Source organism: Ambystoma mexicanum, chromosome 10, assembly GCF_040938575.1.
Source record: "Ambystoma mexicanum isolate Mex_15411 chromosome 10, UKY_AmexF1_1, whole genome shotgun sequence".
Lineage (NCBI taxonomy): Eukaryota > Metazoa > Chordata > Amphibia > Caudata > Ambystomatidae > Ambystoma > Ambystoma mexicanum.
Window position 1 is genome coordinate 481,204,540 of NC_090932.1, and position 25,879 is coordinate 481,230,418.

Here is a 25,879-nt window from a genome sequence, read left to right on the forward strand (position 1 = left end):
AGTGGTGCAGTCCAGGGCCAGGGACAGGAGGCAGCACAGGCCGCCGCGGGGGTGCCTTTGTGTAATCCTGTCCCCGATCCTGTGACTGCATCATCCTGCACCAGGAGGGATGCCTTCGTCTAGACCCGTTTTCAGGGAGGGAATAGCCGCACAACAACTGGCCTTCCTCTCCCTGCAGACGTGGCAATCCGGGACTGGCTTGAGCCTGTCCTGGGTGGGGTGGTGATGCGTGTTCGTGACATTCGGGATGATGTGCAGGGTTCTCGTGAGGACAGTGCATAGCATTTCGAATGTCTCGAAGACCGCATCAACCTACTAGGCAGGGTCACCAGTGCTGGGTTCCTCTGTGTGCTGGAGCTTCTGCCGACCCCCTCCTCAATTGAACCCCCTATGCGCCAGTCATCCTCCGTGCCATCTTCCTGCCCAAGTGTCATCCGGGCACCCTGTGGAGCTGTCCCTGACCCAGCGGCCAGGCTGGTGGAGGACACATCCCTGCCACAGTCGGGAGTCGGAGGTCCAGCAGGGGTGGCCACCCCAACAACAGGACCCCAGCGGGACGATGACGTGCAGGCAACAACAGGCAGGGCACATGCAGCAGGCTCAAGGTGGGAGCGATGATGGCTCTGGGCCAACAACATCAGAGGGGCAGGCATCGGCCGGAGGGCAGGAGGACCCTCGATTGGGAGGGTCTTCCTTGTGGCATCGGTTGGGCCAGTGGATAGATGCGGAGCGGCGGCAGGCGGAAGAGTCACGGCTCACAATGGTCAGGGCGGAGAACTCCATGCACAGGGCGCTGAGGTGGGCCGAGTGCCTCGAGGCAATTCGCAGGGAGTTGGAGTTGAACATGGCATCGTCCCTGCGAAACATCGGGGCCATGGAACAGGCCCGCCTCCAGGACATAGGAGTTTGATGATGCCCTGGCCTAGGATATCGAAAAGTGAGCCGTCGGACTCGCCCGCCGCCATTGTATATAGTTTGTAGTGTTAGGTTTCCTTTTCGTTTTGCATTATTTTGGGGCGCTTGGACTATGCCCCACCCTTTTGTATATAGTTATTTCTTAGGTAGTTTTTTTTATAGGTTTCATTTCATTCGTTGGGCTCATGGATCCTGGATTTCTTCGTTGTACATAGTTGAACAGTGGATTTCTCATTTATTTCTTATTTTATTGATCACCGTGGAGCAATGGATTTTGAATTTTCATTTCCTTTGGATTTGCTTTGCTGGGCGGAGACTTTGGACTAATTTTCATTTGGATAACTTTGGATTGAGACTTCTTTATTTTTTTTTTCTGTTTTGGACATGCATTTCATTTCTTGTTTAAAAAATGTTTATGTTTTCATTTCATCACCTTCATTTAGTGTAAAATGCATTTTGATTTATTACTTCCATGTGTGGAATTCGCTCATTCGTTTAATGCATGTCACATTGTGGGTTTTCACAATCACTGGCACCCATTGTGTGTGTGTGACAGACATGTGTTGATGTAAATAGTTGACTTTTGGGTTGTGTCATGAAATAGGCATTTCAATGTGGGGTGGATGGAATACTTGATTGGGTTTTTAGACTGGGGTGGCGTGCAGTGGAATTTTGGTGGACATCAGGCCCATGATTGTGCATCTTGATGACGTGTTGGGGGGCATGAGTCGGGGCCTGCTGGCAGGTGCCTGTCAATGCTGGGTGGGGGGGTGCAGGGGACATGAGTCGGGGCCTGCTGGCAGGTGCCCGTCAATGCTGGGTGGGGTGGTGCAGGGGGACATGAGTCGGGGCATGCTGGCAGGTGCCCGTCAATGCTGGGTAGGGGGATGTGCAGGGGGACATGAGTCGGGGCCTGCTGGCAGGTGCCCGTCAATGCTGGGTGGGGTGGTGCAGGGGGACATGAGTCGGGGCATGCTGGCAGGTGCCCGTCAATGCTGGGTAGGGGGATGTGCGGGGGGACATGAGTCGGGGCCTGCTGGCAGGTGCCCGTCAATGCTGGGTGGGGGGGTGCAGGGCGACATGAGTTGGGGCCTGCTGGCAGGTGCCCGTCAATGCTGGGTGGGGGGTGCAGGGGGACATGAGTCGGGACCTGCTGACAGGTGCCCGTCAATGCTGGGTGGGGGGGTGCAGGGGGACATGAGTCGGGGCCTGCTGGCAGGTGCCAGTCAATGCTGGGTGGAGGGGTGCAGGGGGACATGAGTCGGGGCCTGCTGGCAGGTGCACGTCAATGCTGCTGGGTGGGGGGGTGCAGGGGGACATGAGTCGGGGCCTGCTGGCAGGTGCCCATCAATCCTGGGTGGGGGGTGCAGGAGGACATGAGTCAGGGCCTGCTGGCAGGTGCCCGTAAATGCTGGGTGGGGGGGTGCAGGGGGACATGAGTCGGAGCCTGCAGGCAGGTGCCTGTCAATGGTGGGGGGGTGCAGGGGGACATGAGTCAGGCCCTGCTGGCAGGTGCCCATCAATGCTGGGTGAGGGGGGTGCAGGGGGACATGAGTCGGGGCCTGCTGGCAGGTGCCCGTCAATGCTGGGTGGGGGGTGCAGGGGGACATGAGTCAGGGCCTGCTTGCAGGTGCCCGTCACTGCTGGGGGGTGGGGTAGAGGGGGACATGAGTCAGTGCTCACTAGTGCATGGTGACTTGTGGGCTGGCTGGGGGCATGCCCAGGGTGGATGAGCTTCCTGCGGGGCATGCCCATGGTGGATTGGCTGCCTGCCAGACATGGCCAGGGGTGCAGGGTAGTCCCCTGTGGTGTGGACTGCCTGCAGGGGCTGGGGAGGGGGTAGAGGGCACACCTGGGAGGACCCACACTGCCAATTCACGTGTGAAACTCCCCGCTCACCCCAGAGAATACACGTACCCCGCTCAGACTTCAAAATCGCATGTGAAACTCCCAGCGCACCCCTCAGAATACACGCACCCCCCTCGCACTAGCGAAATCGCGTGTGAAACCTTCCTGCGCACCCCTCAGAATAGACGTACCCCGCTCTCCAAGCGAAATCGCATGTGAAACTCCCCGCACAACCCTCAGGACACACGTACCCCGCTCTCCAAGCGAAATCACGTGTGAAACCCCCTGTGCACCCCTCAGAATACACGCACCCCCCCTTGCACTAGTGAAATCGCGTGTGAAACTCCCTGCGCACCCCTCAATATACATGTACTCCGTTCTCCAAGCGAAATCACGTGTGAAACTCCCCGCGCACCCCTCAGAATACACACACCCCCCTCGCACTAGCGAAATCGCGTGTGAAACTCCCTGCACACCCCTCAGTATACACGTACCCCACTCTCCAGGCGAAATCGTGTGTGAAACTCCCCGCGTACCCCTCAAAATACACGTGCCCCGATCTCCAAGTGAAATCACGTGTGAAACTCCACGCGCACCCCTCAGAATAGACGTACCCCGCTCTCCAAGCGAAATCGCATGTGAAACTCCCCGCGCACCCCTCAGAATACATGCACCCCCCTCGCACTGGCGAAATCGTGTGTGAAACTCCCCGCGCATCCCTCGGAATAGATGTACCCCACTCTCCAAGCAAAATCGCGTGTGGGACTCCATGCGCACCCCTCAGGATACACGTACCCCACTCTCCAAGTGAAATCGTGTGTGAAACTCCCTGCGCACCCCAGGATTACACGTATGCACCCCAGCCACCCTCAACATTACCCACAGGCAGCCCATCACCCCAGTGTATGCCCCACTGGCTGCCCACACCACAGAGTGGAGTTTTACACGCAATTTCGCTAGCGCAAAGGGGGGTACGTGCATTCTGAGGGGTGCGTGGGGAGTTTTACATGCGATTTCGCTAGTGCGAGGGGGTGAGTGTATTCTGAGGGGTGCGTGGGGTGTTTTACACGTGATTTCGCTAGTGCGAGAGGGGGATGTGTATTTTGAGGGGTGCGCGGGGTGTTTTACACGCGTTTTCGTGGTTGGGGGGCTGTATGCTGGTCCACTGGCCTTTGCACCATGTACTGGATTTGTGCGCTGTTCATGGCGCACAGGGCGGGTTGGGGGCGTAACTGGCGCTGCTGCAGGGTCGCTGCTCCACTCTACGCCACGGCTGGTTTTGTATGTTAAAATCCATGAATATGCTGTGCGCTGTTATGGGTTTTGGCACACGCGGCTAGCACAGACTGCCGCACGCGCACACTGTGCGCCACCTGCGTGCACCACTTGTACGCCAAATTCTATAAATTACCCTCATAATATTTTTCTTTTATTATATATAGATGTACAATTTATGAAAGGGAAGGGGAAGCAGGAACTGACACAAACACAGGGGAATTGGGGGTTTCAAGAGGATGGATAGGAGGAGATGAAGGGATGGAAATCTCATCAAAAAGTTTTTCTTCGTGGAGAGGGTGTGGGGATAATTGACTGGGATATGGAGAGGGGGACAGGTACATGTGGGACAATGGTATTTAATCTTTTCTTATATGTGGTCTTCCACAAAGTTTTTCAAATGGTTGAAATTTGCCATGAGCATGTCCATTTTTTCTTCCACGCGCTGGAGAGTCTTTTCTAATGTATCTTTTGGTGTACTATTTTCAATTTTTGTATGGTCTGTTAAAAAAAAAATATATATATATATATATATATATATATATATATATATATATATATATATATATATATATATATTATATATATTTTAAGTGTACATAAAGTAATGCTTATTAATTTGGTTATATAGAGAAGTGTCTACCATTAGTATCACTATCTTCAGACATTTCCTCACGTGGGAAATTATCCTCAAGCCACTCCAAAGTACTGGACATTTCTGTGAAAAAAATATATATATTTATTTCTTTTATTGTATCTAATACAGAAATTTTAGAAATATATAAGAAAAATGCAGTACACTTACTAGCTTCTGGTAAATTGTGTTCTTACTGGTCTGTAGATCTGCTGTTGCTCCTAGTTGTGCAGTTTCTGTGAGGTAATTATGTTGGAAGCCTATCTTTCTTCTTTTGGTATATTTCATGTTCATACATATGGTATTTAAATGGATGGTTGATGTGTTAGATATGTAGGTTCCACTTCTTATTTATTACTACATATAATGTGTTTGTGTGCTGGTTTTTGAACTTGTGCACTGCTCATATGGTATGACATAACAATTTAAGATACCCCCTGAGTTTTTGAGTAGTGTTGCTGTTGTCCGCGTCCGTCCGCGGACATACGCACAGTCCGCGGACATCAACAACACTAGCTGGGGGTTCAGTATGTTCTATGTTACATGTATATAAAGTCAGGGATATTATGGTTAAGTTGTGCTACTAAAAACCTATGAAATTCAGTAAAAAAACTTTGTTAAAGGGACGTTATGGTTAAGTTGCGCAACTAAAAAACCTATGAAATTTAGTGAACAATCTTTGTTAAAGGGACCTTATGGTTCCAAATAAAACCGAAAACCCCCTGAAATTCGCCAGTTATGGTAAACTAAGCAACCACTGTGCACTGCTAAGACTTACACCCAGGACATCAAACGTCAGGAACTAAAATGTGACTATATTATAGTACAAAATACAATATTTGTAGACTTCAAATATGTTTTTACAGCAATTCACTTAGGGTCCACTCAAAGCATATGAAACATATACAAAGGGGAAACACAGACTTGGAAGACAGCAATGCTTTCTATGTATGTAGATGATTAGTAAGGTTATCAACACTGCCTTATATTTCTGTTGTTTTTTTATTACTGTACTTTCCCTGGATATGCTCATATCTGTACACATTGCACTTACACTACTTTCCTTAGGGTCTCGTCACAATATGTGATAGTTATACATAGGGAAGTACTAGCTTTGAAGCAAAGCAATCATTTCTGTGCATGAAGATAATCAGTTAGGTTATGAAGACTCTTGGGTAATACTGCTGTTTTCTTGTTCACTTCAGTTTCCCTGTATATGCTCTATTTGTATGTGTTGTTGTCTGTGTGTGTTTTGTGTGCAGTAATGCAATAATGTAGTAAGTGGGATTGATTAGGTACTTATTAAATATTTCACAGTATGCAAGACACTAATAAGAAAGCATCTATAATTTTTGTATTTTACATGGCAAGACTATTAATATTGCAGCTCCATCATGTCTGCTGCACACTATGGCTATGTTACTACATGTGTACCTTACTATAGTGGAAAAAGCTTCATAATACAATGCTATTTGTGTTAATGCATTACTTAATACACTACGTACTTCATGATATTTACTCCTATGATCCTTGACACTTTTTTATTAACAATACAATAAGAATCCCTTGTGCAGACTTTTCATGAGAGGTAAATGCACATGTGATGTCATCAGTGATGTCATCAATGACCTTTGTGATGTCATCTTTGATGTCCTGGGTGTTAGTCTTAGCAGTGCACGGTGGTGGCGCGAGTTATGGTTGCTTATCTTACCATAACTGGTGAATTTCAGGGGTTTTTCGGTTTTACTTGGAACCATAACGTCCCTTTAACAAAGTTTTTTCACTGAATTTCATAGGATTTTAGTAGCGCAACTTAACCATAACGTCCCTTTAACAAAGTTTTTTTACTGAATTTCATAGGTTTTTAGTTGCGCAACATACCCATAACCTCCCTTTAACAAACTTTTTTCATTAGCACGCAGACAATATACAAAGATGGAGTGTAAAAAGCAACTTCTCAGGGATGGCTTTACACAGAATGTTGCAAAGTAAGAATTTATGCTTGTTCACAGTGAGGGTCAGCTGCTTCCATTTTTTGGCCCACGACTCGCACTATAAGGTTCTATTGTTTTTTGACCTTGACAGACAGGGATCATGCCAAAAGACTTCTTTTGAAGTAGGGGTGCAGTAATGGAAGAGACGATAAGGATGAAATTTCTGAAACGAAACCGCTTTTATATATTATATCACTATGAGAAAGATCGTTGGCACAGACAGAGTCGTATTTAGGGACTGCATTATGCGTAGACAATGGAAAATGCCAATAAAATGTAAGTAACCCTTTAGATTATTTTATACCGGAATATAATAACAATAGCGTGGCGTTAAAGCCCGGTTAAGTTGTACTTGTTCGTTCAATGTGGCATATTGTTTTGTACTGTGCACTATCACCGCCGAAGTTGTCCCCTGGCGCTCAGATGGCTCTGAAAAAGGCATAGTAGAGAGGGTGGGTTAGTGGGAATAAGTTAACATACTCCGTTGCACTATCCTCGCTAGCAAATAGTTTCACGCCCTAATAAATAAAATGAATATTTTTAATGAAGATCGGCTGGTGAGACTAATTTATGTTTTTAAAACAGGTACATCCTTCCCTACAGTCAATGCCACGATTTTCAGACCCCGGCCGACGGATTTTTTAACTGCCAGGTGCAGCTCCTAGTAAACAACTTCATGACCCTCACCATTTTATGGGACAATCGCCAAGGACCAATATGCCCTTACGCGGTACTAGCGGCTAGAAGCAACATACCAACCGTTATGGTGGTCTAATGCCTCGTTGTTGGAACAGCCTTCCGATTATCAGTGCAACCACAGTCCTTCTTTTATCATAAACCAACACCCTGTGTAGCGCAAAGGAACAGCGCGTGACTCAAGATGAACTTTTGCGGATCGACAGCAAAGACAAATGCAAATCGCTGAATATTCTCTAAACATTTGATGTCAAATAAATGTACTTTACGAAACATACAATCTTTCTGTTTGCTTTTAAATCGCAGTTTCATATTCCGAATTGTGGAGCGCTGTGTTGTGAGATGATCTGTGTTGTTTTCCAGATTCTGTATGAAGTCGCGTAGGAGCAGTGTTGGCAACTCCTTAGTAAGAAAAGTAGCTATTGGCCATCATAAAAGTAGCTAGAAGTAGCTAAATGACGTCATAACCTAATTTGCATAATTCACCAGGTGCATGATGGGTGATTGCCGAGGGCATGGTTGTTATAGCCTCTCATTGAGCTCACCCCTTTTTTGTAATGAAAGTCGCGAATACACAGATGCAAACTCATTACATCCCTATGAATACATCCACAAGCAAATGCAGTAGTATTTAAATAAACCCCACAGTGATTAGGTTGTTCTGTTGTCGCTTCTTAAACGTGTAGTGCCATTTTTAATATGCTAGTATTTTATAATCCATAATGCCTCGTTGTTGGAACAGCCTTCCGATTATTAGTGCGACCATAGTGCTTCTTTTATCATAAACCAAAACCCTGTGTAGCGCAAAGGAACAGCGCGTGACTCAAGATGAACTTTTGCGGATCGACAGCAAAGACAAATGCAAATCGCTGAATATTCTCTAAACATTTGATATCAAATAAATGTACTTTACGAAATGTACAATGTTGCTGTTTGCTTTAAAATCACAGTTTCATATTCCTAATTGTGGCGCGCTGTGTTGTGAGATGATGTGTGTTGTTTTCCGGGTTCTGTGTAAAGTCGCGTAGGACTGGAGACGACTGGGCGCATTTGGCTACGCACCCTGTAAGGTCAAGGAGAGAGAGGGGGAATATGAATGCTTTGATAATGTCAGGCTTAGGGGCGAGAGATATGATTTAGTGTCGCAAAAGCAGGTCAGCCTGGTCGATGGGGCAAGTGATAGGATTATCACATAATGTCGGCGCACAGCAGCCTGATTTATCGTTTTGTTTAGTGGACAAAAAGTCAGGTAAGGCGCATAGGAAATTGTAATGTCAGCGGACATAAAGAGGGTTCTTAGAACACTTTCAACCTGACAACGAACAATACGAACAGCATTCTCAGAACACCCCCATTTTGTTTAATTGCAAACATTTCAGGACACCGTGAGTGTTCTTAGAACACATTCAACTTGCCAGAGTACAATACGGACAGCATCCTCAGGACACCCCCATTTTGTTTATGTATGAACATTTAAGGACACCGCAAGTGTTCTTAGCTCAATTTTAGCTTGCTTGCGAACAAAACTGGCACATACTCCGTCCTCAGAAAAACCCCACCATTTAGTTTATATAGAACATTTCAGAACAACCGTGTTGTCCGCAGACAAATCGAACACAACAAAAGCGTCTAGCACATAAAAAAAACAGAACATTGAACCTATCTCATACTCCCCCACCCTCCCCAAACACTCTTACACACCAACACACTCCACTAAATACAATTTTTAATCCAAGTTTCACTGCGCTGTCCGCGGTCGTCGGCGAATGCAAGGTGCACAAAGTTTTTTCCCATTATGTCTATGGGAAAAAACAAAAGTTTTGGGCCCCCCCCCCTATAACTTTGCCCCCCCTGGACCAAACCTCTCCAAAAATTCAGAGTGGGCCATATACTTTTTTTGCAAAGTTTGGTGAGGATTCGTCCAGAGGAAGCGAAGTTATAAGGCACCAAAAAAATGCTCTTCCTATGGAAACACCAACTTAACCATAACTACATGGACGCTACCGTGTCCATGTAGTATATATATATATATATATATATCACTGATAAAACACGTTGTTAAAGGGACTTTAGGTTAAGTTGCACAAGTAAAAACCTATAATATTCAATGGAAAAACGTTGTTACAGGGACGTTATGGTTACAGGTAAAACCGAATAACCTCAGAAATTCACCAAGATATGGTAAGCTAAGCAACCATAACTCGTGCCACCATTGTGCACTGCAAAGAGTAACACCCAATAACATTAAAGATAAACTCACAAATGTTATTGATGACATCACTGATGACATGTGAGAAGTAAATGGGCGGTTCCCTCTTTTTTGAAGGGGGCTTGACTCAAGAGGGTAGGAAGTACAGTAAAAGCAAAAGTGAGTCAAAGCTACCCTAACCAAAGGCGTGACATAGGATCACAAGTTTGCAGTGGAGCTAGGTAACTGCTAGCTCAAGAGAAAACACCTTTAGATACAGGAATATCAAAAAAAGGCTTTAATTTACAAAAAACAAGACATATTTACAAACATATATACATAAAATACCTCTGTTACCCTGCCTACTAACCCACAAATATGCAGACCATAATGTACTCAATAATGCATATCTTCAGCACTACGGCGCAGTTTGTAAATATGTCTTGTTTTTTGTAAATTAAAGCCTTTTTTTTGATATTCCTGTATCTAAAGGTGTTTTCTCTTGAGCTAGCAGTTACCTAGCTCTGCTGCAAACTTGTGACCCTATGTCACGCCTTTGGTTAGGGTAGCTTTGACTCACTTTTGCTTTTGCATCAGTGATGACATGACATGTCTGGCTCCCTCTTTTTTTGTTTACTGACATATGTAGGGCAGGTGGTTTTCTTCCCTGACAGTCAGGAAGTAAACATTCAAAAGGTACTATGTTTGTAGACCTTACCCTTCTCATATGTTTCTACACTACTTTCCTAAGGGTTCAGTGACAGCATATGATACATATACATAAGGGAAGAAGCAGGCATGACACACAGCAATCATTTCTGGGCATGAGGATAACCAGTTAGGTTATGAACACTTTCTGTTAATACTGCAGCTTTTTTGCCTACTTTTCTTTCCCTGTATATGGGCTTATTTGTGTTTTGTGTGTAGAAGTACAAATATGTAGTAAGTGAGGTGTTATTAGCTACTTATTACATGTTTCACAGTACACACAACTCTGACACTAAAGCATTCATCATTTTACTATTTAACATGGTGTTAGTGGGAATTCTCATATACGTGCTAATTTCCCTTACCTTTTGAAACCCCCAGCAACTTTGCTGGATTTTTAGGACTTTAATTTTTACCCGGAAAGAGTGTGAGCCTTTTTCCCCACTCTTTCATGTATTTTGGTGTGTGTTTTACTTTTATGTTCTTTGGATATGGAGTTTTAGACAACTCCATAGGCATCATCTTTTCTTGTGTGTCACACAGCACCCTAAGGGCAGTGGCACAGGGGTGTCTTTCAGACTTCCTAAGGTTTAAATACCTTCTCTGGGACTGACTACTTTCTCCCAGTGAATGTAAAAATTGACTTTGCTAGTCTTTTTAAATTGCTAGACCCAGCACACACTGCCTTACAGCAGAGTGCTGGAGGGAATACCTTGTATTTTCTATGCCTACAAAACTCATATAGCACTCAAATGCTACCCTCTCAGAATGGCTGGTGGCAGTGGTATTACCATGATTTTCCCAACCGCGACCCATTTAAACACTCCGGTAGCTGAAATCCACCGGAGCCATGTTTTTCAAGATGGCGTCTGAGCCCCCTCTGTAAAAACAGGTTCTGATTGACTTTTTCTGCCATTTCTTTTTGGAAAGGTCCTTCTAGTGTTTGTCTCTGCACACCTAACCAGGTTTGGTCCCTTTGTTCATTTGACTTTGGTGGACTTCAGTACTGAAGACTGTCTCTGGCGCCTGAGTGTCTGGGGATGACAGGAAGTGACAGAGGTGCCCAAAACTCCCTGTGCTTAGTCTCCTAGGAGACCTGAATGCACTTTGGCATGATTGGCTGGCTGACTGTCCGGCAAGGACAGCCACCCTGCTGGGTGAGTGGCAGCTAGGCTGGAATGAATGGGAGAAAACTGTTTAAAAGGCAGGTCTCTGGGACTTGGAAGGCAGAGTCGACCACTGGAAGGAAAGAACCAAAGACGAGCTGAAGGAAGATGACTGCTGCAAATCCTGGACCATTGGTTTGCCTGGTGAAGCCCTGCTGCAGGTCTGAATAGCCCGAAACTCCCTCGGCAGAGAAGCCCCTTGAAGGATGACTTTTTCCCTTGAGCTAATGGGAACAACCAACTCGCAAGCCACCTGGAAACCATATCCATACTGGTCAAATTTTCTTCAGAGAGCTGTTGAAAACTGGATAGCCAGTGAGAAGGATACCAGTTTGTGGACTTTAAGGCATTCACACCATAAATCAACGTTTTGCCAAGCTTGTGGATCCGTCCCCGTGCAGTGCAGGAACTTCACAACATCCTCCCTCCCTTTTGTCCCCATGACTGAGGCCCAGGAACAACGAGATCTGCAGGAACTACGAGGAACAATTGCCTCAGCTACAGCTTTTCTTCATTACCAAGGTACTGAGCAAACTTTCCCGACTTTGGAGTCTTGTTCGCGCCTAATCCGACATATAACTATTTTTCGTGCAAACTACTTCTAAGAACATTGGCAAAGACTTAACTGTTTACTACCAGAACTGTGCTATCCTATCCAAGAGACTGATCCATTGACTTTGGCCCAGGCCTATTAAATCAAACTGCCTCTTGTCGTGAACTGAAACTATTTGCCCTGCCTAAGAAAGTATTTCTGTTTAATTCTTGTGTCTTTTCCTCCCATTTAAATTTATTGAAGTGCCATTTTGCTCCCACTTCTGGGGAGCCTAACGTGTTCAGAAACGTATTGGTTTGGTACTGGAGTGTATTATAGTGTGATATTGAGCTGCTTATTGCTAGTGGAATGTTTTCTAAATGACTGTGTAAATAAATTAATATTGTTTTTCCAAGAAACCTAGAATAAGTGTTTGTTTGAACCACTGTGATTGCAATTCCTTTGTTTAACACCTTGTACTGCTCATATCCCTCTTGAGATAAGCCTAGCTGCTCAGCCCTGCTACCACAAAACTATGTAGTACAGACTTCTACCAACGGTGAGATTGTGCTTACACCTGTAGTCTCACTTGTGTGTAGTGTTCCCAAAGGGTACCGCATGTAATTCTGCCTTACACATGGCAAACATATCATTATTGCACCTGTATGGTGCATGCTGCAGACAATGACTACATTTGTGCATGTCCTGTTTCCTATACTGGAAAGAACTGTGTACTGCAATGGTGTTTATAGCAATGCATTGTGTAATGAATGATGTATCTCATGATATTTCTTACAATTACCTTTGATAGTTTCCTGCAAACATTATATTGACAATCCCTTGTGGAGGCTCTTCGTGAAATGTAAATGCACATGTGATGTCACCAGTGATGTCATCAATGACAGTTGTGATGTCATCTTTGATGTTATGGGTGTTAGTCTTAGCAGTGCACAGTGGTGGCACGGGTTATGGTTGCTTAGCTTAATCTAACTGGAGAATTTCGGTTTTACCTGTAACCATAACGTCCCTGTAACAATGGTTTTCCATTGCATTTTATAGGTTTTTACTAGTGCAACTTATCCATAACGTCCCTTTAACAACGTTTTTTGTCAGTGAATTTCATTGTTTTTTAGCAGGATACCCTTAGTTTGTAAAGAACTGTGCAACATAGTGCAACTGCTGGCACCATGTTAATGCAGACAGCAGTCGCAGACTATGCGTCTGTTTGCAGATATAGTGTTGCATCCACAGGCTGATGAAGGCAGGTGCTCTCTTACATAGTGTTACCAATCAGCAAACGCAAACAACATAGACAAATGGCACCATGTGCAAAAAATTGGCAGGGAAATCAGTGTTGATTTGCAAATTCTGCACTCATGAAGCAAACAGGACAAAGGCATAGGGAGTACACCATAACGGAATCCATTAACAACAGAAGGGAAGTCTGCCTTCACCAATCTTACCGCACTGCTACTTTAAAGGGGAACAAAGAACAAACTGCCAGAGTAACTACTGGAAAATGCAAAGGCCTGGACGTCAGGACAATGTAGTAAGGACCCTAAACTTTGTAAAAAAAATGGCACAGGTGCTGCAATACGCAATAGTACAGAAGCATAACATGTCTTGGTGTAGTGCAGCAATGGCAAGCACCTTACAGGGGCAGAAAGAAAATTTCCCTAATGACTCGAGTACTTTCTATATTAACCCCTTTGGTACGCACAGTGCTGTGAACCGTAAAATATGTAATATATATTGCTGCATGTACATCAAACACATTTTCTTTTCGGTATGACAACATATTGGAAAGGAAAGCAAGGCATTACAGGCGGTAACCCTTCCACGACAGCATACGGGCATAGGAAAGGAAAGAAACTCTGAATAGGGAAATGGACAGCGTGGAAGTCAAATTGGAGAAATTGCTGAACAATTGTGCCGCTTTAAAGGTTGCATACAAGGATATCATTTGGACAAAATAACACAGCACTGGCATACCTGCATGTGTACTCCTTCCCCATGTCGGAGCCCGCTATTTCCTCAGAAACCGTTTCATAGGAGACATATTACGGTAATACATCAATCTCTTCCTCCCCTCTCAACAAATTGTGCAAATCCCCATTTCCCCACAATAAGTACTTCGGCTGGCCCTTCCTTTCCAAATGAGGTGTATGCATGTGTACAGGGAAACAATAATAATGAGAACGTTGCTGAATGTTTGGCTGGTAATCTATTTTTACCTGAAATGGGGTTCTGACTCAGCGGCACAAAGTCCTCATTGCAATGACCGCAAGTAAGAAAAAGGTAGGTGTCCTACGCACACTGCAGCTGTCCGGCCTATCCACAATCACAATGGAGATATCCTTACAATGCCAGCATGCTGCGCACATCTGCAGGTTGTCCACCACCTATCAATGCGTGTAGGCCCAGACGTTTATGCGTAATGCAAATACACGCATGTGTACCTGTTCTTCTGTGTCCTGCGAACATCGCCACTTTGCAGAATATGCAAAGTAAGGTTAATTAGGTTGGGGGTCCACCCATGTCCTAAAGGTAGCTATGCAGATAAACATCCCACCTGCTGTACCATATAAATACCCAGCGTTTCCCTAAATTGTTGGCGCACGTATGGCACAATTTTAGTCAGTAGAGAAAAGGCAACGGCGTGCATAAAACACCCATGCATGTTTGTACAACATATTCCTCCCAACACGCGTTCAGCTGACAGTCGTCCAAAAGGAGAACAGTGGCGCTGTCACCATGTGACTGCACCGACTTTCGGGGACATCGGCCAGAGCCTCAAACAGCGGGAAAGTGCAGTGTTGAGCAAACTATGTTTTTTGAAAGTACACGCTTACAGAAACACCACAATGTGCTTTTGCACATGTATGTATGGTTTGGAAAAATGTAGGCCTGCTTTCCAGGTGAAAGTTGTCCACAACAGCCCTACAAAAGGGCATACCACAGAGGTTCTGTGCAATCTGTTTTCAGCTCTGCTGAACAAAGTAGCAGGCCACATAAGTTTGCCCTGTAAGTAATGGTGCACCAAATCTGATGTGCTACAGTGTGTCTGCAACTAATAGCAACCATGTTAGTCCGGCTGAGTACACACAGTAATGCCCAAAATTATGAACGGACCTTGCTCTGACACATGAAACCGCAGCTGCAATATTCCCCATTGTCCCAATCACATGGGTAGCTAGCAACAAAGCGTAGTAAGCACATGTGCGTTTCCCCAAGGACGGCTAGAACCGTGTTCCAATGAAGCAGAAACATTCCTTCTTCCCTTTCCAGTTTGTTCTTTGCAGAAAACCATCATTGCTTACTGTTAAAAAGTTCCACACACTTCCACCAATGACATTGAACAGCTCACCATGTAACAGTATCAGTTCTGTACAACAGTCCTCTGCATACACACCATGCCCATAAACTTTGTTGGGCAATCCCTGTGGCTCCACAGTCCCATTTTCATTGCTGCCATCCTGAAAATCCCTGGATGTGGCTTTCGTGCTGCGTGGGACCACAACGTGCAACCAGGGTAGGGGAAGTTTGTTATAAGGGACGGCTCTTAATAGAGCTTTTTCTGTTTTTGTTTTTTGTTAAAATTCTTCTAGAGGAACACCTTTTTTCATTTTTTATTTGATTTTGTGTTTTATTGTGCAGACAGTGGGCCTCATTCCTAGTTTGGAGGTAGCCATGGCGCTATTAGCGCCATGGCTGCCTCCAATACCGGGTCCGGTATGGCTGAATGGGGACTTACCAGGCCATTCCGACCCTGGAGGACTCGGTAAGTCCCCATTCAGCAAACAATTCCCCATTCCCATTTGAGCCCCCATAGGGCTCAATGGGAATGGGGAAGGCGCTAATTACGGGCCCGCAAATAGCGGGCCCGTAATTAGCGCCCTGGTCGCTTAGCGGGACCCGCTAAGGACGTGTGGTCTGACCACACGTCCTTTGCGGTTCCTGCTAAGGGATCTCGGAATAGGGCAGTAAGGGTTTAACGGCACCTGTCTCCTTACCGGTGACCGTAAACCATTACCGCCCAACTTGGAATGAGGCCCATTGTTACAGTAAACTCATCACTGCATCTTGTAGACGGGCACACAAAACAGCTTTGCCAATGGACGACAAAGAAATGCCATCTGCTTGGAAAAATTCCACCAATGCCATCCAAGACGTTACCATCTAACACAGTCTGTGCTGCACAACACTTCATAGTTACCGTTAGAAAATCAGCCTGCTAGTGTAAAGTCACTTACCAGCACGTCCAGTACACATTTCAATAATAGATTGCAACATTTGTTTACCCACATTCATCCACTTGCGCACCCACTACCACAAATTGAAGATTCACAAACCTTTTCGGCACTAAGCATATTACTGTGTTATAAGTGCCTCTGCGCACAGTATATGCCACTGAGCAGCCATTACATTCTTTAAAAGAATTCTTTTTTTTCCCCATCCCCTACCATGAAGTGGCACATTAGTGATATATGCTTGCAACGTTCTTATTGCTCATATCATACAGTTTAATATTGACACAGGAACTCCCTGCTTTGCTTCCGACAATGCTACAAAATGGTTTCCCCACTAACCCAACTCCTACAAAAATCATTAAAAAATGGTATCAATAGCAGCATTGAATGTATCATACCAAGGGAAAGCAACTTTCCAAAAGATCATTGTCTGCAGAGCTGTACTTCTGTGTAGGCTGCACTATCACAGCAGGCTCTTTTTAAATCTGCCCCCTTCTACTCTCCGTCCTCTGGAACGCATCCAGAAGAGGAGTGCGCGACTTCAGATGGTATCTCTCCTGCACTGAAATGTTGCCACTAGCTTCCAGCGGCTGCGAGGAAGAAAGTGAGAAGACTCTGCATTATGCAGTAGGTGTACTGACCCCTGTGACCACAATACCTACAAATCTAACTCCCTATATATCTCTGTGCTTGAGCTCTTCTTTCATCCATCTCCAACTTCCTCAGAAACACGTACCTCTGCAAAAAAACCAGTTGTTGGTACATGTGCATTTTCGCCTGGGGGCTGCCTGTGCAATAGGCTCCCTGTCTCCCTGACACTTGAGGGGAGCCATCACCAGTTTCTGAATCACCTCAAAGTTTTCCTCTTAGCCTCTGCTTTTTCTGCTCATCTCCCCCGGCTAACGGCATGACATAAACTGAATCTGCACTACTTACCTGAAGATTCTGTGATGTCGGACCCATGTTACCTCCCCCTGCCAGGTAAATCCCTACACTGGCTTTCTAGCAAACCCCGCAGTTGAGGACTGTTTCCTGTTTGCCTAACAGTGCACCCACCACCTCGTGTGTACACTTTACCGTGCACTTGGCGCAATTGGCCCGTATTTTTACTTATTGTCATTTGTTCTTCTTCCCATGTACTGTACCTTCCCCTACACCCATGCCCTTGGGCGATCTAAGTCAAACCTGCCCCTGGTAGGTTCCTTGCCTCTGTCTCCCCTCTGTTTGCCCGCCTTTGCCCCTTTGTGCTTTGCTAGACGTGTGTGCAGGTGCATTACGAATGCCGTAGCATTCAATCGCACATCATATGATATCATACACACAATGCATGCACAACAGTAGGATGCCTGCCACTTACTGCGTACACTGCAAAGTTGTTTTTTATTTTCCACACTACCCCACTTACTGCACACTTTTCACAAAATATTGGGCACACGCAGCACACCTTGCATGTTACTAACTGCAAAGAAATACATACAGTTGATGCATACAGCCAAGATGCCTGCTCCTTAGATGGCTCACTTCCACCATAGCCTTCTGCACTTCTTTCTGCAAAGAGATCTTCTGGCACACTGTTTGAGTACACACCTGATCCACCAACCTTATAAACAGTGTCTTTTGCTCCACAGTTTCCTTTCCATGGCTCACATTCAGAAAATGGCTCGATGTGGCACGTGTCAGAGTGAAAGTACAGCGTAAACCACTGAGTCTTTCGTGATAGGGAGGGAGGGGGTAGTGGGTGGGTTGGGGGATAAATGTAAAACAGGATATGGAATTGGGTCTGTAGTACCATTCGGCCATGCACCCAACAGTCTAGGCCTAGGCCACACTCACCAAAACATAACAGAGCCATGCAGGCGACCAGGTACGCAGGTGCCAGAAAGCACAAAGGAAACATATGCACCAGCACTTCCAGTGTACGTTGCAAGTTTCATGTGGTCTCCATTGTACTCCCCTTCTGCCATTGCTCTACCATCACTGACCACTGGGTCCTCACCACACACAGCACAACCTAGTACAAGCCATGTTTTACTTCTCATGTCATGTGTAATGCAGGCTCCATCTGCATGTGTGCATGCCAACTTTCACCCTGGCCACATCTTCACATGAAACACTTCCTCAAGCTAGGGTATTATAAGGGCCTAACCATAGCAAACACACATGATGTCATGTGGATCTCTATTGTGCAACAGGTGCAATGATGTACATCATATGGTAATGTACGCATAGCAGCTCACTTCTGCTGTTCCACCAAGTGCACAATGTCCTCCGCAACCATTGTGTGCTACTCACCAACTCCAAATGCATGCACAGTAACATCTGCATTTCTGCATTATATTGTGGGGGCTGTGATGAAGGCCTAGGCTGTTGGGTGCATGGCCTTCGGCCATGCACCCAACACTCTAAGCCTAGGCCTAGGCCACACTCACCAAAACATAACAGAGCAATGCACTCAACCAGGTACGCATGTGCCAGAAATCACAAAAGTAACATACACACCAGCACATCCAGTGTATGTTGCAAGGTTTATGTAGTCTCCATTGTACTCCCCTTATGCCATTGCTCTACCATCACTGACCGCTGGGGCCCCACCACACACAGCACACCCTTGTACAAGCCGTGTTTTACTTCTCATGTCATGTGTAATGCAGGGTCCATCTGCAAATGCGCCTGCTAACTTTCACCCTGGCCACATCTTTACATACATCGCTCAATGACATTGTGTTGCCTGTGCTGAATGATATGTGAGTGGCTGTGTACATTGTCCATATTGCAACTTTCTAATGCTGATCACTTCCTTTCATGGTGCAATGTAGTAAAACACTTCCTCAAGCAAGGGTCTTATAAGGGCCAAACCATAGCAAATGCACCTGGTGACAAGTGGCTTCCTATTGTGCAATAGGGGCAATGATATGCACTATATGGTAATGTACGCATAGGAGCTGACTTCTGCCGTTCCTCCAAGTTCACAAAGTCCTCCACAACTGGTGCGATGTGGTAAAACTCTTCCTAAAGCAAGGTTGTTATAAGGGCAAAACCATAGCAAACGCACATAGTGACAAGTGGCTCCCTATTCTGCAACAGGGGCAATGATGTGCACAATATAGTAATGAACGCTTAGGAGCTCACTTCTGCTGTTCCACCAAGTGCACAAAGTCCTCATCTACTCCAAATGCATGCACAGTAACAACTACATTGCTGCATTATATTGTGGAGGCTATGATGAAGGCCTAGGCTGTTGGGTGTATGGCCTACAGCCCACGGCCTTCGGCAGTGCACCCAACAGTCTAGGCTTAGTCCATACTCACCACAAAATAACAGAGCCATGCAGGCGACAAGGTAGGCATGTGCCATGAATCACAAAGACAACATACACACCAGAACTTCAACCCAACCGCCACACCATAAAGTAGGGATGCAAGGACACGTGTTCCACTTAACGTAATGCTGCAACATATCGCTCTGTTTGGCACCGCTACCTACTTCCAATCACAAAGCATTATAAGCATGCCAACCAAACAAGACAATCTTCACAACATTGAGCCTGCTCCCAATGCTCTAGTACGTTATAGAACCAATGGTGCATACTGCACTGCAACACTTACTGATTTGCGCAATGGACACTACGCAAACACATAGAAGAAACATTTGCACAGGGACCTCATCCATATGTACACTATTCCGTTAATACACCCAGTGTACACACTGCATGACTGGTCACTGCACCATCTCCACCCATACACTGACAACTGTAGGTTGTTCTACTAATTACCACAAACATGAAACCAACATTGTGTGCACCTCAGCCAAACCGCACACAATAAGCAACATTGTGGCACCTATTTTAAACCAGTGGACATACCTTTTTACCTTTTCAAGCAGTGGCCATAATTTTCTGTGCTAGCGCTGCAACTATGCATCCAAGGTTCTATTGGCTTACATCACACAGCACACCATAGTACAAGCTATGTTTAAATCCTCATGTCTCGTGCAATACACTCCCCTCCTGCAAATGCGCCTGCCACCACTCCTGACAGAAAGACATCGCCACTGTAGCTTGCATGCCATAACGAAAGCTGCCTACAATGACCTCACAAGATAGTTGCCTGTTGAGGTATTCCCACATTCGCGGAGCATGCACGGATAGCGGTGGCAATCCACTGTCTACTTGAATAATGACATATATCATATGAAGCTCTTCTCACTCCTGTACCCTTTCCATCCCTTTGTCCCACCGCCAGATGCTGTACACTATGTTTTTCAGATCCTTTTGCCACCACATTGTCCTCCGATACAACATACCGCCATCATTGAACACTTTTCACATGTCGCGTCACTGCACACTGCAGTGCAATCAAAACTTTGACCGTGCTGCAAACAGGGAAATGGGACGCCGGAGCGGTGCCAGATATGACTAATTTGAGTGCACACACTGCTAGGTTCAAGAGGCTCAGCCATGCACACAATAGCTTAGAGCCTTGCCACACACACTGCAACACTATCCTCTGAGAACCCTGGCAGCTGTTCCCAAAACCTTTGACGCACAGCACGCTTCCCTCCAGCCAACCACCAGCCGCGTCCACTGTTCAGCAACAGCACGGCGTACCACAGGCCAATAAGACTTCAGTCCCCGGAGCAAACAGGGAAATGGGTCAGCGGAGTGAACCCAGATATCACACATTTTTTGGGATGAACATTTCAGTCCTTTGCAACAAAAGTACTGGTCCGATTTCCACCAAACACACACAAGCATGCTTTCAGGGGCAAGCCCCCACTCCTGCTGCAAATTTTGTGCAAATCCGTCCAGCCGTTCGCGCACTCTGACATTTTTTGCAAAGTTTGGAGAGGTTTGGTCCAGGGGGGGCAAAGTTATGGGGGGTCCCAAAACTTTTGTTTTTTCCCATAGACATAATGGGAAAAAACTTTGTGCACGCCTACAGCCGAAAAACCGCTCGACGGATTTACACCAAATTTGCTGCATGAGCGGGGGCTTGGTCCTGAAAGCGTGCTTTTGCAAATTTGGTGTAAATCCATCCAGTAGTTTTTTTTAAAATGACCAAAACGTAAGGCAAAAAAATTGGTGACATCTCTGTTCGCTCCGCGGACGGACTTCCCGGTTCGCTCCGCGGACAGTGCCCTAATTGGCCGAGCGGCTTGCGTGATGTCCGAGGACATCCAACGTTTTTGCTGATTGGGGGGCGTGGGGCGTGGAGCGCGTCAGATTTTTGGTGGCGCCCGACATCTTGCATTCGCGGACGACCGCGGACAGCGAGGTGAAACTTGGTTTAAACATTGTATTTAGTGGAGTGTGTTGGTGTGTAAGAGTGTTTGGGGAGGGTGGGGGAGTATGAGATAGGTGCAATGTTGTATTTCTTTTATGTGCTAGATGCTTTTGTTGTGTTCGATTTGTCTGCGGACAACACGGCTGTTCTGAAATGTTCGTAAATAAACAGAATGGATTCAGTGTCAAGTTGAAAGTGTTCTTAGAACCCTCGTGGGGTCCTGGAATGTTCGCAGGGAGTGTCCTGAAGATGTTGTCTGTATTGTTCGTTGGCAAGCTGAAAGTGTTCTAAGAACACTTGTGGTGTCCTGAAATGTTCGTACATAAAGAAAATGGGGGTGTCCTGAGGACATTGTCCGTATCATCCTCTGGCAAGATGAATGTGTTCTAGGAACTTCCTTGTGTCCGCAGACATTAAAATGGTTGCAATGCGTGAATCTATGGGTGTGATATGCTGCGGTGGTTGTGGCCAGGGTATAGAATGTTGGGTGCATGGTCATTTGGCCATGCACCGAAGACTCTATGCCCTGGCCACAAGCACCGCAGCTATCACACACATAGTGGCTTATAACTTTGGGTCAAAAACAAATGTATAAGGAACAATGTTATAAGCCAGTATGGGTGTGATATGCTGCGATGGTTGTATTTATCATGTTATACTTACTATTTAGTTTAGTAACCAGAGTCCATGTTTTACTTGTTCATTTCTGTGATAAAAGAAAATAGCATGGTAGTATTAGTATTTTATAAAGACTTATTACATTGTTAAATCAACATTTTCTTCTTTTTTTTGACCCTCATATTTAGTAGATGACAAACCAGAGTACTGTGCAATGTGCTCAGTTTCTGTGTTTGCTGCTAAAATCATTGGGTCTGTGGGAGAAAAAAATCTATGTTGGATTAAAAAAAAAACTTTTTTCTGTTATGCTACAGTTTATTTGTTTGTTTGTTTTCAGTGTTTACTTGTTGTTTCTGGCTAATGCTTTATACATTGGATTGTTCTAATTTTTGGGAGCAGTAAGATATTAGGTATTTGTTTGGATATTGTAAAATTTTGGAGCAGTTAGATGCCAGTAGGCATATTCTAACTGTTTATTTTTTTTTAATATAATTTAGTTATATTGGTTTATCTGTTTGGATATTTCTAAATTTTGGGACAGTTAGATATCAATTGGTGTATTCTAACTGTCTATTTCTTTCTCTATTTGAGTGGTATTAATTTATCTGATTAGTTGTTGTAGCATCTTTGGGCAGTTAGATAGCTTTTGGAATATTGTGAAAGTTAATATTTTTTACTACCAGTGTACTTAAGGTTTAAGTACAGTTTAGTTATCAAATTTTGGTTTTAAGAACATTAAATTAGCATTTGTAAGATTTGCTGGTAATCTCTGCTTTAGAGTAATGGTACTATCATTACATTTAAACCATCCACATTTCTTTTTTATATATGCAGTTTAGTGCCCTGAATTGGTTATGGCTCCTGCGTGGTAGATTATACCTATTGTTGTGAAGGTTTTCCTACCAAGTGATATTTGACCATGTGTGAATCCATTCAGCTTGCAGTTGTTTTTGGTACCATCTGCATTGTAATTTAGAAGCATTAGTATTACATATTTACTATGTTTTGTATTACTAACGTGGAGCGATTATCTGAATTGCAGGTCGAACATAATCTACCATGGTTTGCATTTTGTACAAGTTGCTGAAATGGAACGGATTCACAATTTGGTATTGATATACACACAAAGCGTTCATTGGGGATTTGTTCTTGTGTCACATTGTTGCAGAGAGTGCATGTATGTTTCCACATGTATGAAATCTAAAAGATTTAATTTATAGGTATGTTTTTGTTTTCCAGTACTAATAGTAAGTACATTAGAAATTCTAGTGGATCTTCCTGTGAGTTTATAGTGAATTTCACCATTCCAGCACAGTAGTCCAATTGTTGGCTTATTCCATAAACACTATACGTGTTGTCAGGATTGTTTGCTGCATTTCTGTGAAGTACTAACATTTACAAACACAATGGGTCTGTACTGTGTAAGTAAATGTTCTCAACAATTGGTGGTAATTGAAATAGAATATTAATTGCTACATTTGCGTAGCAACTTACACCAACTATATTTGAGAGTTTAAATGGACCAGGCAGTTCTGTATCTGACTGCTTTTTTTGGAGTTTGTCTTCCTTCTTTGAAGAAGTAACTGGTTTACTTTCCCTAATTGATTATTTTTTGCTTGAGGCACTTGATGAAGTATAACTTTGTTTTAATCTCTCTGGAGGATTTGCAGTGACATTATGTTGCTTTTCTTTTTGATTTATTTTTTCTTTTATAATGTTTTACTTTTTGTGGAACAGAATATGTGTTTAGATGGGGAGTGTATAGTGAACACAGTCTATTGTATTCTAAAATGCAAGGAATATCAGCGTTTATTTTACTTGCATCAAAGTTGATTACAAATAGACCGTCAAGTGTACGTAAGCGTGATAGTGCTACGTAGCTCATGCCTTCTTCTTTAAAGACTGTGTTACCAATGTCTATCATTGCTTTGTCTAGGGTAAGACCTTGTGATTTATGAATGGTGACTGCGTATGCAAGAGTTAGAGAAAATTGTTCTCTGCGTACATACATGTCTTTGAAGAGAAGGAATCGAGCTGTTGAGCGTCCTATTCTTTTTACTTCTGAAAGTTTGTCAAAGAGAATATTGACAAACTGAATTTTGTTGTCACGTGGGTATGTTTGAAAGCCAACAACTGTACCCAGTGCTCCATTAACTAGTCTTTGGTCCACGTCAAGGTTACGTTTCAGCATTACTCTGCAATTTAAGGATAATTTTAATATCTTTTCCAAACCTGCTGTGTTTGAGTTTGATTTTTCTAAACTATTTAGTCTTGTTGTGGCTTGGTCACACATGGGTAGTGTCATTCCATGTACATCTAGTTTGTCTGTGGCGCTAATTTCCATTATTGGTTGCATTTCTTTACTTAACATTATTTCATTGAAATTGAAACAGCTTGCAAGAGTTGGAATTAAGGCCATAAAATTGACATTTTTGTGGGCTAATTGTTCCATAACATCTGTAGCACATGCATTATCACCATAAAGTGCATGAATGTGCCGGGTTTTCAATATTGCTTCTGCTTCTTTAGAAAGTATACCAACTCTGATACTTCTTAAGAATTTGGCATAAGTGAGATCTGCAGATTGGTGCATGTTTTCTGTTAATTCTCCGTATTGGAAATGTTGCCAAAGGTTGACATTTCCAACGCTGCCAACAGTTTTACGGCAGAGTTTGTGTCCTAATGTTTTAAAAATAGGCTCACCTTTTACTGGTGTCAATTGAAGAAGATCTCCGAAAACAATAATATGTTTTCCTGCAAAGAGCTTTTCATAGTTTGTTTTGAGTACTTCTTGTAATCTGAGGTGAATCAAGCCAACATTAGGTTGGACACCATGCTCACTTCATCTATTAGTAGCATTTTCATTTGTTTCAATACTCTGCATAGTTCCATTGCAGCTTCTGCAGAAAGTTATAATAATCTAATTTGCTTTGGTGTTCTACTGGCAGGAGTAGTAATAGGTGTAAAGTGACACCACCTATGTTGTAGGCAGCTAAACCTGTGGGGGCAGTGACAACAGCTGACAGTTTGTTGTTTGTCAATTGTTGAAGGAACTTACTGATGATTTTGATTAGGAATGTTTTGCCAGAACCAGCTTCACCACTGACATACAATAGTATAGGTTTGTAATTTTGACAGGTGCATTCTTTGTTTTCATGTTGTACACCATGTGCAATTTCTTTTGTTACTTCTTGAAAAATTCTACGTTGCTCATTGTTTAGCTTTGATTGTAGTATAGTTAAGTCTTCTTCATCTTCATACTGACACATGGTGTTTTCTACTTCTATCATAGATAATTCTGCCTCATTTGTTATTAGTGGGTCTCCCAGTGGTTCTTGGCTTCCTGTGACAGAAGGTTGACTACTGTCAGGAGTGTCCTTATCTAGTTGGGCCTGGAGTTCTTCTTCGTGTTGCTGTTCATTGTGCAACATTGTTTTGTACTGTGCAAAGTTTACATCAGTTATACTGCTTTCATTTGCTTTGAAAGCGTCTTCATATGAGTCATAGTTATCTAGTATTTCTTCTTCTTTTCTCCATGTTTTAAAGAGTTGTAGCAGGGACATGTAATATACTTCTTTATGTTGAGCAGTCTTTAATGACAATTTGATATGATTAATTAAATTTGGTTTGGTGAGTTTTACTAAACTGCCTTCACAGTTTGTCACTTTGTATTTACTGTTTTGTTCATCAGGTTTTATATTATTTTTGTATGTGTAGTTTTGGGCTATGTGGTATAGACACATGGTTTGAAAAGTGGTACTCCTGTTTGGGTA